Source organism: Equus caballus, chromosome 8, assembly GCF_041296265.1.
Source record: "Equus caballus isolate H_3958 breed thoroughbred chromosome 8, TB-T2T, whole genome shotgun sequence".
Lineage (NCBI taxonomy): Eukaryota > Metazoa > Chordata > Mammalia > Perissodactyla > Equidae > Equus > Equus caballus.
The window spans coordinates 42,901,587-42,914,544 of record NC_091691.1 but is presented as its reverse complement, the minus strand read 5'-3'; positions in this window follow the sequence as shown (position 1 = coordinate 42,914,544).

The following is a 12,958-nucleotide window of genomic DNA, read 5'->3' as shown; positions in this document are numbered from 1 at the left end:
GCAAACCTTGAATTCAGTCGAATCCAGCCCCCAAGTAAGGGGGAAGATGATCAAGATGGCTAGAGTTTGAACCTAGTCAACCACAAGGTGACAGAGAGAGACAGAGAGAAAGAGAGAGTGTGTGTGTGAGAGAGAGAAAGAAAGACACACACACATGCATATAGACCACAGAGACAGACAGACAGACAGACGGAGAGACAGAGATCTTTACTCTGTCTGAATTCCCAACACTGCCTTAGACTAGGAAGAGCCAAATGGTAGCTATCCCGCAATTCCAAGTGCCTCTCGGAAGACCTAGGTGTCTAGTTTAACAGTTAACTGAGTTGCCTGAAGGCTCCAATTACCCTGGAACTCTTGCAAATTGTTTCTATTGTTGTGGTTATTATTATTGAAATATTACTCTCGCTGTTATTCATTGACTTGCTTGGCTTACCACTATGACAGAGCCTGCCATAAATCATGTGTAATCCAGTCCTCAGCACGACACACATTGGGCACTCTGAAAATGTTTGAGTGAGTGGATGAGAGAGTGAGCATATCAGCATAACAGATAATCTCGAGTGTGGTGTGGTGGAAAGAGCACTTTGACATCCGACAGAACAAAGTTTAAATCCAGGCTCCTTCCTCCCCACTTTGTGTTAATTTAAGGAAGTTCCTGAATCTCTTAGACCTTCCCTACGTGCTCTGTAAAAGATGGGTATAAAAAGGCTGTTGCATTATTTTGAGGGGGGACTAAATTGGATTCGTGTGTGTGTGTCTGTGTGTGTGTGTGTCTGTGTGTGTGTGTGAGAGAGAGAGAGAGATGACTAACCACCCCAGTTTGCATGGGACCGTCCAGGTTTGAACACTGGAAGTCCTGAGTCCTGGGAGACCCCTCAGTCTCAGGTAAACCGTGCTGGTTGGTCACCCTATTCCCTTCCCTGAGCCTGTAAAACGGTTTCTGGCTTGCTACTACCCCTTAAAAAGGAAGTGTTAACTCCCAAACATCCTCACTTCCTGCCTCAGTTTTTCAGCTCTGAATGTAGAAAAGACTCTAGACTTGGAAAACAGCACCAATACTTTACACAGAGCTATAAGCATTGAAATTGCCTATAATCTCTCACCATCTTACACTCAGTTCACATGAAAGGCTTAAACATGCAAATTATAACTTCAGCTAAATAACAACTGTTTCACTGAAGGACATACCAGGTTTTGAAAAAAAAAAAAAACAGGAAGTAAGAAAAGATTGCTTAGTTTTCCAGCCCGCTGGTTGAGGCCCCTTCCCCCTTTGGATCGTTCACAACTTGCTCTAACTCTCTCTCTCTCTCTCATTCTGGATTCTCACTTGACCCCTTCCCCTCAGCACACACACGTGTCTCAGTGTTATATTCTTTCGTCAAAATGAAACTTTCCTTCAGAGCCAGTCCATCATAGCTCGGGGGGAGGGGATTTTAAGGCAGAATTTTTTCTGGGGTAAATATTCTGGGAGGTTGACCTTCCTGTTTCCGCAGCCTGCATGTGGATCCCTGAGCCTCCGGCTAGAGAACCTTTCTTGGTTCTGCTGTCAGCCATTTTTCACAAGCGGTGTGTCAAGACCATTGGTGGTGCCCTGCAGAGAGGCTGAGCAGGGAGGGGCTCTGGCTCTACTCCTAAATGGAGAAAGGAAAATGCAGATTTACTTTCAGAAATCACAAAGAGAAAGACATAAATTGGAACACGTAAAAGTTAACACCTACTTTATGGAGGAAATATTATAAACGATTTTTTAAAACTGCAATCTAGAAGAATATTTGGCATAAATATGACTCAGTTAATGCTCTTGATATAGAAAGAATTAAAATATTAAAAAATAAAAGAAGAAACTAAGGTCCCATAGAAAAAATGAGCAGATACTCCCAATAAGGTCAGGTGGAAAGCCAGGATGTCCCCTCTCGTCACTACTCTCCACTATCAAATTGGAGGTCCTTGCTAATGCAATAAAACAGATTGGGAAGGAAGACATAAAACTGTCTTGTTGGCAGATGACATGATTGTCTGTGTAGAAAATCTGAAAGAATCGACACATACACACAAAGCCTGAAACTAGTAGGAGAGATTACGGCAAGGTTGCAGGTGTATGGGAAGAGGGAGAATTCTCCCCCGCTCCCTTTCCCTTAAGGTTCTTATGACTGGTCAAATAATTAGAAAGGCAGGTTAGGGGCTGGCCCGGTGGCTCAGCAGTTAAATTCGCACGTTCCACTTAGGCGGCCCAGGGTTCGCCAGTTCGGATCCCGGGTCCAGACATGGCACCATTTGGCAAGCCATGCTGTGGTAGGCGTCCCACATATAAGGTAGAGGAAGATGGGCACGGATGTTGGCTCAGAGCCAGTCTTCCTCAGCAAAAAGAGGACGATTGGCAGCAGATGTTAGCTCAGGGCTAATCTTCCTCAAAAAAAAAAAAAAAAATAGAAAGGCAGATTAGCAGGAGAAAATAAAACAAAGTTTAATAACATGTATACATGGGAGAAACCCAGGAAAACTGAGAGACACCACAATGGCCAAAGTTACCACTTTAAATATCATCTCAACTAAAGACAAAGCAGGATGTTGGGGGTAGTGGTCTGGGACTTCAAAGGGGAAGAAGGCAATTCACATGGAGATGGAAAAGCAAATGCTTGTTAGACATCTGTTTGCTGGGCCCCCTGTAGAGAATGTGGCCCAAGAGACAGAATTTCCATAAGACGGGCTTGTTGGTGCGTTTCTTATCACACCTATTTTACATTATACTATGGTTATCTCATGGTGTTAGCTTCTTCCTGGATCAGGCCTTCTATCTTAAATTCTTTTAGGCAATTTAGGGGAAGGCCAAATGTTCTTCCTGATTCTTCCAAGCCCTTATTGACTTCAGCTCAAGATAATCTACATACCAGAGTGGAGCATCTTGGGGAAACCTGCCCTGAAGCCCATCTCAGGATACAAGGTTGATATACAAAAGTCAATCTCTTACATATATACCAGGAATGAACAAGTGGAATTTGAAATGAAAAACACAACACCATTTACATTAGCAGCAAAAAAAAAATGAAATACTTAGGTATAAATCTAGCAAAATAAGCATAAGATCTATATGAGGAAAACCACAAAACTCTGATGAATGGAATCAAAGAACTAAATAAATGGAGAGATATTTCATGTTCACGGACAGGAAGACTCAATGTTGTCAAGATGTCAGTTTTTTCCAACTTGATCTATAGAGTCAACTCAATTCCAATCAAAATTCCAGCAAGGTATTTTCTGGATATCGGCAAACTTATATGGAGAGACAAAAGACCCAGAATAGACAACACAAAATTCAGAGAGAAGAACGAAGTTGGAGGACTGACACCACTTCAAGACGTTCTGTAAAGCTACAGTAATCAAAACAGTGTGGTATTGGTGAAGCAATAGACAAATAGATCAACAGAACAGAATACAGAACCCAGAAATGACCCCCCCAAAACATAGTGAACTGATCTTTGACAAAGTAGCAAAGGCAATACGATAGAGCAAAGATAGCCTCTTTAATAAATGGTGTTGGAATAACTGGACATCCACCTGCAAAAAAAGGAATCTAGACACACACCTTACACTTTTCACAAAAACTAACTCAAAATGTATTACACACCTAAATATAAAGTGCACAACTATAAAACTCCTAGAAGATAACAGAAGGAAACCTAGATGACTTTGGATATGACAATGACATTTTAGATACAATACCAAAGGCAAAATCCATGAAAAAAATAATTGATAAGCTGAACTTCGTTAAAATTAAAAACTGCAGCTCTACAAAAGACAATGTCAGGAGAATTAAAAGACAAGCCACAGACTGAGAGAAAATATTTGCAAAAGACACATCTGATAAAGGCCCAAAGTCCAAAATATACAAAGAACACTTTAAACTCAATAATGAGAGGGGCAGCCGGGGGAGCAGTGGTCAAGTTCACACTCTCCACTTTGGTGGCCCGGGGTTCTCCAGTTCAGATCCGGGGTGTGGACTTATGCACCACTTATCAAGCCATACGGTGGCAGGCATCCCACATATAAAATAGAGGAAGATGGGCATGGATGTTAGCTCAGGGCCAGTCTTCCTCACAAAAATTTTAAAAACCCTCAATAATAAGAAAACAAACAACTCAATTAAAAAATGGACCAAGGGCTTAACAAACACCTCACCAAAGAAGATATACACATGGCAAATAAGCCATAAATTCATAAAGATGAAAAGATGTTCAACATCGTATGTCAGTTAGGGAACTGCAAATTAAAACAACAATGAGACAGCTCACGTTAGCTTGTATTTTTTAGTGCTGAATAATATTCCATTGTCTGGATGTATCATAGTTCATTTATCCATTTGCCTACTGAAGGATATCTTGCTGGATTGTAAAATTTTCTGGATTGTATGGTACTGCTACTACACACCTGCTAGAATGGCCAAAATCCAGAATACTGACCACACCAAATGCTGAGGAGGCTGTGGAGCAACAGGAACTCTCATTCACTGCTGGCGGGGATGCAAAATGGTTCAGCCACTTTGGAAGACAGTTCGGCAGTTTCTTACAAAACTAAACATCCTCTTACCATACAATCCAAAATCGTTCTCTTCATATTTACCCAAAGGAATCCAAAACTTATGTCCACACAAAAACCTGCTCACAAATGTTTATAGTGGCTTTACTCATGATTGCCAAAACTTGGAAGCAACCAAGATGTCCTTCGGTAGGCTAATGGATAAATAAACTGCAGTGCACCCAGACAATGGAATATTATTCCGTGCTAAAAAGAAATGAGCTATCAAGTCATGAAAGGTGTGGAGGAACCTTAAATGCAGTGAAAAAGCCAATCTGAAAAATTACACAAGGGGCCAGCCCAGTGGTGCAGTGGTTAAGTTCACATGTTCCACTTCTTGGCAGTCCAGGGTTCACCAGTTCCAATTCCGGGTGTGGACATGGCATTACTTGGCAAGCCATGCTGTGGTAGGCGCTGTGGGGGCCTGGAATTGGCCACCCCAAGATATGTCTCTTTGGCATGATGATTATTTAGGGCTGGTTGCTTTGCAGACAGGAAAGCAACTGAAAGGTAGAATTTACTTACCCTTTGTAAGAGACATTTACATTGTAAAGGAAACCTCCATCTGTAAAGATATCTCCCTCTCTTACCAGAAAGAAGGGAGGATGACCTTATCTCTAGAAACTCTTAATCAGTGGGGAAGGCAAGGACTTAAATCTGCATTTGTTTATTGTGCTTGTCTGGTAACCTCCTGTAACTGACTCCCCCCTACCCCCAACATCCTCCTTTGTCTTTAGCTGAAGATGATATTTAAGTGAGGGCTTCAGCCATTTTGGCGAGTTGCTCAGCTTGCCTGACCTCTCCCATGTATACATGTTATAAAGCTTTGTTTAATTTTCTCCTGCTATTCTGTCTCATGTGAATTTAATTCGTTCTCCAGCCAGACGAACCCAGAGAGGGTAGAGGAAATGTCTTCCTCCCCTACAGCGCCCCACATATAAAGTAGAGGAAGATGGACACAGATGTTAGCTCAGGGCCAGTCTTCCTCAGCAAAAAGAAGAGGATTGGCAGTAGTTAGCTCAGGGCTAATCTTCCTCAAAAAAAAAAAAATGAAAAATAAATGAAAAACTACACACTGTATGATTCCAATTGTATGACATTCTGGAAAAGGCAAAACCATGGAGACAGTAAAAAGATCAGTGGTTGCGAAGGGTTAGGAGTCAGAGGAAAGGGATGAACAGACAGAGCACAGAGGATTTTTAGGGCAGTGAAAATACTCTGTATGATACTGTAATGATACATACATGTCATTATACATTTGTCCAAACCCCTAGAATGTACAACACCAAGAGCGAACCCTAACATAAACTATAGAGTTTGGGTGACTATGATGTGTCAGTGTTGATTATTATTGTAACAAATGTACCCCCAGGTGAGGGATTTTTGTAATGGGGGAGGCTGTGCACGTGTGGGGGCCGGGAGTATATGGGAAATCTCTGTTCCTTCTCTCAACTTTACTGTGAACCTAAAACTGCTCTAAAAAAATCTTTGAAAAAAGTGAGCAGACACAATCAGGCAATTCACCAGTAGGAAATGAATGTATGAAGACAGTATTCAATTTCACAAGTAAAAATATAGATTAAAGCATCAAGAAACAACTTTTTTCCACTTATCAAATTAGCGAAGTCCTAAACCCTAAAGCTGGGTGCTGCTGTGAGCGGGGCGGGAAGGGGACGCTCGCGGGCTGGGCAGACTGCCAACTGCTTTGTCTTTTTTGGAGTCACACGTTCTTTTTTTATGTATGTGAGTATCCTCACAGCCATTCTGTCGTGTAGGTGCCTTCGCTCGTCTTTTCTCTGACACATTGTTTGTTTATTTTCCGTTTTACTCTCCATGAGCAACTGCAGACTCTTATCAAGTTTATCTTCAGGTTCTGGTGGGAGGGGGGGATAAGGAATCTGAAAGCTCTCTGCTCTTTGCCAAATATACAGTATTTGCATCTAGAGGATAATGAGGAGAAGAAAAAGGGCCTAGGAGGTTTAGGTCAAGATAACTAGTGATAATCTCCTCTTTCAATATGAAGTCTGGGAGGGAGAAGGACTCTTAATGAGAGCAAACTCTAATGAGTGTTAATTGCTAGCTGGGTACCAGGTACCACCCTGCCAAGCATCTTATACCGGTGATGTCACTGTCCTCTGCTTAGAAGAAGGTGCTATTGTTCTTGAAACTGAGGCACAAAGTTCTCTGCAGAAGTCTGCCTTTATGGGCCACGGCCAAGATTCCAGCCCAGACTCTGTAACTAGTCAGCGAGCACTTCAACTACGGCATGATGGGTTTAACTTTCCTTGATTTTTAGTTTGAGGCATTGGTAGGGATCTATAGAAACAATGAGCACGGTGGGAAGTAAAATACGGGAGCTGGATGCAGAGAATCCAGAGTCAGCGGAGAGAGGAGAGAGTCAGCGCTGGCGTGCACAGTCACCCCCCATCTGTGCAGATCCTACTCCTCCCTGCTGACGGGAAGCTCCTGGTGGTCCAGGACAGTATCCTGAACATGCTGGCATTCTCTGCAGGCCCAAGGAGTCTCTCCCAAAGAGTAAAAGTAACAAATACCTATTGAATACATGAGATCATGTCTATGAAATACAACATTTTCCACTCAACTCTGTTATTCTTAATGTCCTAGAGTTCTCACTTAGAGAGCAAACAACAAACCTGACAATAACACTTGTGATGGTTAATTTTCTATGTCAACTTGGCTAGGCCATGTACGCAGATATTTGGTCAAACATTATTCCAGATGTTTCTGTGAAGGTATTTTTAGACGAGATTAACATTTAAATCAGTGGACTTTGAGTCAAACAGATTACCCTTCATACTGTCGGTGGCCCTCATCCAATCGGTTAAAAGCCTCAACAGAAAAAGACTGACCTCCACGGAGAAGAAGGAATTCTGCTAGCAACCGCCTTCACCCTTGAACTGTAACTCTTCCCTGAGCCTCCTGCCTGCCAGCCTGACCTACAGATTTTGGATTTGACGGCCCCCACAACCACTTAAGCCGACTCCTTAAAATAAATCTCTCTATATGTACATATATACACATCCTAGCGGTTCTGTTTCTCTGGGAACACTGACTAATACAATATTCTGCTAACTTTTTCCTTGTCCTGAATTCACCACCTAGTGTGCATATATATTGGTCCCAACTCTGTTTCCCCAAATATTAATCGGGCACCCACTGTGTGCCAGGCACAAGCCCAGGAGCTAGAGATGCAAAATGTCAACAAGGAGCCCTGGCATCAGGAAGACTGCAGCCTGAACTTACCTGTGACTGTGACCCTTGGAAGAAATAGACTATTTCCCAAACCTCCATGGCTGTGGCCACAAGGTGAGAATCCACGAATATAAATGTAGGATTGGGCCATATCAAGATTGGAGGAGAGAGCAATAATGATTAAAAAATAAAAATAAAAATTGGAGATAATAGATCCAGGTCCAAAGCAGAAAAGATGTGATCTGTAAGGTTTAAGCTGGTGACCAAGAAATGGCAGAACTAGAGAGAAGGAGCTGGTAGAGAAGCAGAGACGAGTCAGTGCTGAAGGTGGTGGTTCAGAATAAAACAGCCAGGCCACTGCAAGGGGGGAGGGCCAAGAAGGAGAAGGCACCACTGGGGGAAGGTTTCACCCACCACATCGTCAGGGTGTCGGGAAGCTTGTCTGGACTGCAATATCTAGCCTGACTCAAGGGCACGATGCAGAGAAGTGAAACAAAAAAGGCATTACTTCCTCCCCATCCAAGGGAGTTGAGAGAGGGCCGCAGGCCAGACCAGAAATAGAAAACAGTTGTGTTCAGAAAATGGACGAGAGAAACAGTATAAATGTCTGGTGTGTTAACCAGCCCCAGCTGGCCAGCATAGCGAGCGTGTCTGCTTGTACCGGAGCTGCACGCTACACGTGCTGTCCCGGGGCCCATGGTAGATGCTCCATAAAGACTTGTTGAGACAATGAATGGATAACGAATGAAATCCGTGGGACACACTGACAGCTGAATGAAGGAAGAAAAACAAAGGGAAGTAAAAGCGGAGGGCTGTGTATCAAGGAGGCGGTCTCCAGAGGAAGGTGCAGTGCTCTTGGGCGGGGAGTGGACAGTTACCACCTCTGCTTGGAGACACCTTGTCTCCTGATGCTGGTGCCCTCCTGCATCTATCAGGTCAGTCCCAATGTCTGAGACGCAGATCTGTCCCAAAGCTCAGGCTCAATCCTGCCTGTGATATTGTGATTTACAAGAAATACGTATATTTGATTATTCAGATGACCAAAATATATTTCTCAGATAGATTTGGTCTTCATTCACTGTACTTGGCTCACAGCTCCTAAAACACGTGGAATTTCCTGAGCGTTGAGACAATGGGAGCATCTTTTGTTATAATATTTGGTCTCTCGTCCTCAGTTCCTGAAAACGCCTCAGGGCCATAAAGGTGAAGCGCATATCGTATTAATGTTAATGAAGGTGACTTTTGGACCCTACCCAAGGATGAGGGCTGGTTGCCAGGAGAACCAGCCATGTGATCAGAGGATTAGAACTTTCAGTTGCACCCCCTGATTTCCGGGGGGAGGAGGGAGGAGCTTGAGGTTGAGTAACTGCCAACGGCCAATGACTTAGTCAATCATGACGATGTAATGAAGCCTCCATAAAAACCAAGAGGACAGCTCGTGGGACCTCGTTTTTTCAGAGAGCTTCCATGTTAGACAACCAGAATGCCTCCAAGAGCCACTGTGCCCAGCCCCAAGCTCCACGAGGACAGAAGCTCCTCTGTTCAGGATCTCGCCCTACATATCTCTTCATCTGGCTGTTGATTTGTATCCTTTAATATCCTTTGTAATAAATTGTTAATCTAGTAAGTAAACTTATTTTCTGAGTTCTGTGAGCCGTTCTGGCAAATTAATTGAATTTGAGGAGGGAGTCGTGGGAACCTCTGATTTATAGCCAGTCGGTCAGAAGAACAAGTAACAACCTGGGCTTGAGACTGGCGTCTGAAGTGGAGCCCCTGTGGGACTGGGCCCTTCCCTGTGGAATCTGATGCTGTCTCCAGGTGGACAGTGTCAGAACTGAGTGAATCCTCAGAGATGCTATTGGCATCCGAGTGCTGCTTGCAGGTGTGGGGAGCCTCCACACACACGTTGGAATCGGGGCCAGAGACGCTCTGCACCCCCTTTCCAGTAACGCGCAGGTGTTCTTGGAGGAACGATAGAGCTGGCGCTCTCCTTTTCCTCATCTTTTAAAACATTTAAAAAAATTATGTAAGTACGATCTCATTATTTATTGAAAATTAAGAAAAACTCTAACAGGGAGGAAATCACGTTATTTTCACTGTCCAAAACACACACATACACACAGCTAATAATAAGTTATTTCTGATCCTTTTTGTGTATAGAAAGTTGCATCTGAAATCGTTATAACCTTTCTACATATGTGATTTTGCATCTTTTATCTGTTAACATTATATCCAAAATATTTTCTCGTGATATAACCTAATTTTGTAAGAAATATGAGACTGGAGTTTTTTTATTATAGTAAAATACACACCACATAACATGAAATTTGCCATTAGTGACATTTAGCACGTTCACAATGTTGTGCAACTATCACCACTATCTAATTCTAGAACATTTTCATCACCTCAAAAGGAAACCAGCTGGCCAGTGATGCAGTGGTTGGGTTCACACATTCCACTTTGGCAGCCTGATGTTCGCCAGTTTGGATCCCTGGTGCGGACATGGCACCGCTTGGCAAGCCATGCTGTGGTAGGCATCCCACGTATAAAGTAGAGGAAGATGGGCACGGATGTTAACTTAGGGCCAGGCTTCCTCAGCAAAAAGAGGATTAGCAGCAGATGCTAGCTCAGGGCTAATTTTCCTCAAAAAAAAACAATCGAAAAAGGAAACCTTAGGGGCCAGCCCCATGGCTGAGTAGTTAAGTTCGTGCGCTCTGCTTTGGCAGCCCAGGGTTTCGCTGGTTTGGATCCTGGGCGCGGACATGGCACCGCTCTTCAGGCCATGCTGAGGCGGAGTCCCACATACCACAACTAGAAGGACCCACAACTAAAAATACGCAACTATGTACCAGGGGAGAAAAAGGAAAAATAAAATCTTTTAAAAAATAAAGAATAATTTTTCTTTTCTTTTTTTAAATTTTCATCAGCGTCACCTGTGAAGTCAGCTGTACCTTCTAGGCCCTTGCCACACGGCTGAATCAAATACTAGCTCCTTGTTTTAACAAGCCCCCCGGTGACTCTGACGTATCCTGACGTTTGAGAACCACTGGGCTGAAGCACGGCCTTCCTCGAAGTCTGGTTCACACGCCTGGTCCCTGACCTTCCTGCTTCCTCTCTCCTCTTACCTCCCGCTGGACATTATGATACCTCTTTGAGAGGACTGCTCATTTTTTACACTGTGTTGTAGTCATATCTCCATTGTTAGAGCTTGCTGTGTCATTTATTTCTTCTAAACACTGAGAAGGAGGTTGGGCAAGATGAATTTGAAGGATGTCCCCATTTGAGATTCCAGGCATGAGCTCCCAACTGCAGGCCGGGCACTTTTTTTTTTTTTTAAGATTTTATTTTTCTCCTTTTCTCCCCCTAAAGTCCCCCAGTACATAGTTGTGTATTTTCAGTTGTGGGTCCTTCTAGTTGTGCTGTGTTGGACACCGCCTCAGCATGGCCTGATGAGTGGTGCCATGTCCACGCCCAGGATCCGAACTGGTGAAACCCTGGGCCGCCGAAGCGGAGCACAAGAACCTAACCGCTCGGCCACGGGGCCGACCCCTGGTCGGACACTTTTTGTGTCTTTCATTGCATATTGCAACTGAAAGCGTGGCTCCTGGGTTACATGTGACAGACTTCCACCAATCTACAGTCAAATGAGAAAGGAAAAAGGATAATGTAATAAGTCCTCCTTTACGCTAAAGTATCCAACTGTGTTATGCTGAGATTATGACTTTTCTATTTTGTGGGTATTATAATGTCTTTTCTTTTATGAATGGTAGTGGTAATAGAGGGAATGTTTGGATTTGGGATTATATTTGTTTTTTCTTGTTGCATACAAGTCTATTATCAGATGCAGGATATTCAAATTTTACTGCTCTGTCTGGGAACCGCTGGCCTGTAAAGACAATGGGCTTTGGAGGAGCTGCAGGCAGAGAGGCGTGTGGCAGCCTCACCCCGGAACTGTCCAGGAGTTCCTGGCTTCTGCATAGTTCAGGAGCCATAGCCGAGCCATATTCAACTTCAAAGCTGCTCTCCCCTCCCAAATGTCAGTGTCTGCTGCAAATGCCTCAGAGCCACAGCTCAGAGATCAGAGAGCTCAGCTAAGAAAGAGCGAGAGGAAGCACAGACAGGGAGCCCCAGTGCCCGGGCAATGAGGGTGTGCAACAGCCACTGTGGAAGGCATTTTGAAGGAAAGCAAACCTCCTACATACAAACCTCCTACATTCCAGCCTTGCAGTGTTATTAACTCATGCATGTGCAGACACACGCACACACACACTAACTAGAGCTATAGAAACAACTGTTGAGTACTCAAAGTTTCACCTTGAGAAACTACAGATGGAATGTCTGTGAAATCCCTGAGACTGGTTTTAAAAGGAAACCCTACTCCGTGGGCCCATCCCAGCAGAGATCAGTGTATTAAGCCCCACTAGAGACCGAACAAGCAAGAGCCAAGTTCAGGAGGAGCGGGAGGAGCCGGGAAGGTGTCCCCAGCCTTGACTGGCGAGGGAGCTGTAGTTTATGGTATCTATGTTTGAGTTAACTGATGATAAACTCAACACAGCTCCTGCCAAAGTGAGTTCAGGTTTTCTCATTTATTCCTACTGCTATATTTACAAAGTCATGAATAAGTTAAAGAGTCCTATAGCAGACGCAATTTTAGAAACTCTGCCCAGTTCAGAAAGGCTCTTTCCTCTAAGGAATGCTCCCTCTACCAAAACAAAACAAAACAAAAACCAGGAGGGCCGGGCAGCTATCTTTGTACCACCCGAGAGTAAATCGAGGCCCTAAGACTCTATTCAGTTTCAATGTGCGACTGGAACGAAGGCGATATAAACTCAGGTGCTATGGCATAAGCCACATGCCTGAGGTAGACGAGGGTGTGAAGCCAATCTGTAGAGGGACAAACAGGTTTTGACCATGTCTCAAGGGGAGAGAATGTCTAGGAAATGGCTGTCTCCGTCCCGGTCAGCCCTCCAATTCCTGGGTCCAGTTTCTTGTGAGGGTAGCCACGTTCCCTGACTTGGGTCTTTGAACTACCATGAAACCTAATGTATTCCCCCTCCTCATTCAAGTGAGTGGGGAGTGAGGTGCAGTTTCTTATAGCCCAAAGAAATTCGACAAAGGCAGACCCTTTCAGGCACACCCAACCCCAAATGGCAATCCCAGTCAAGATTCTGGT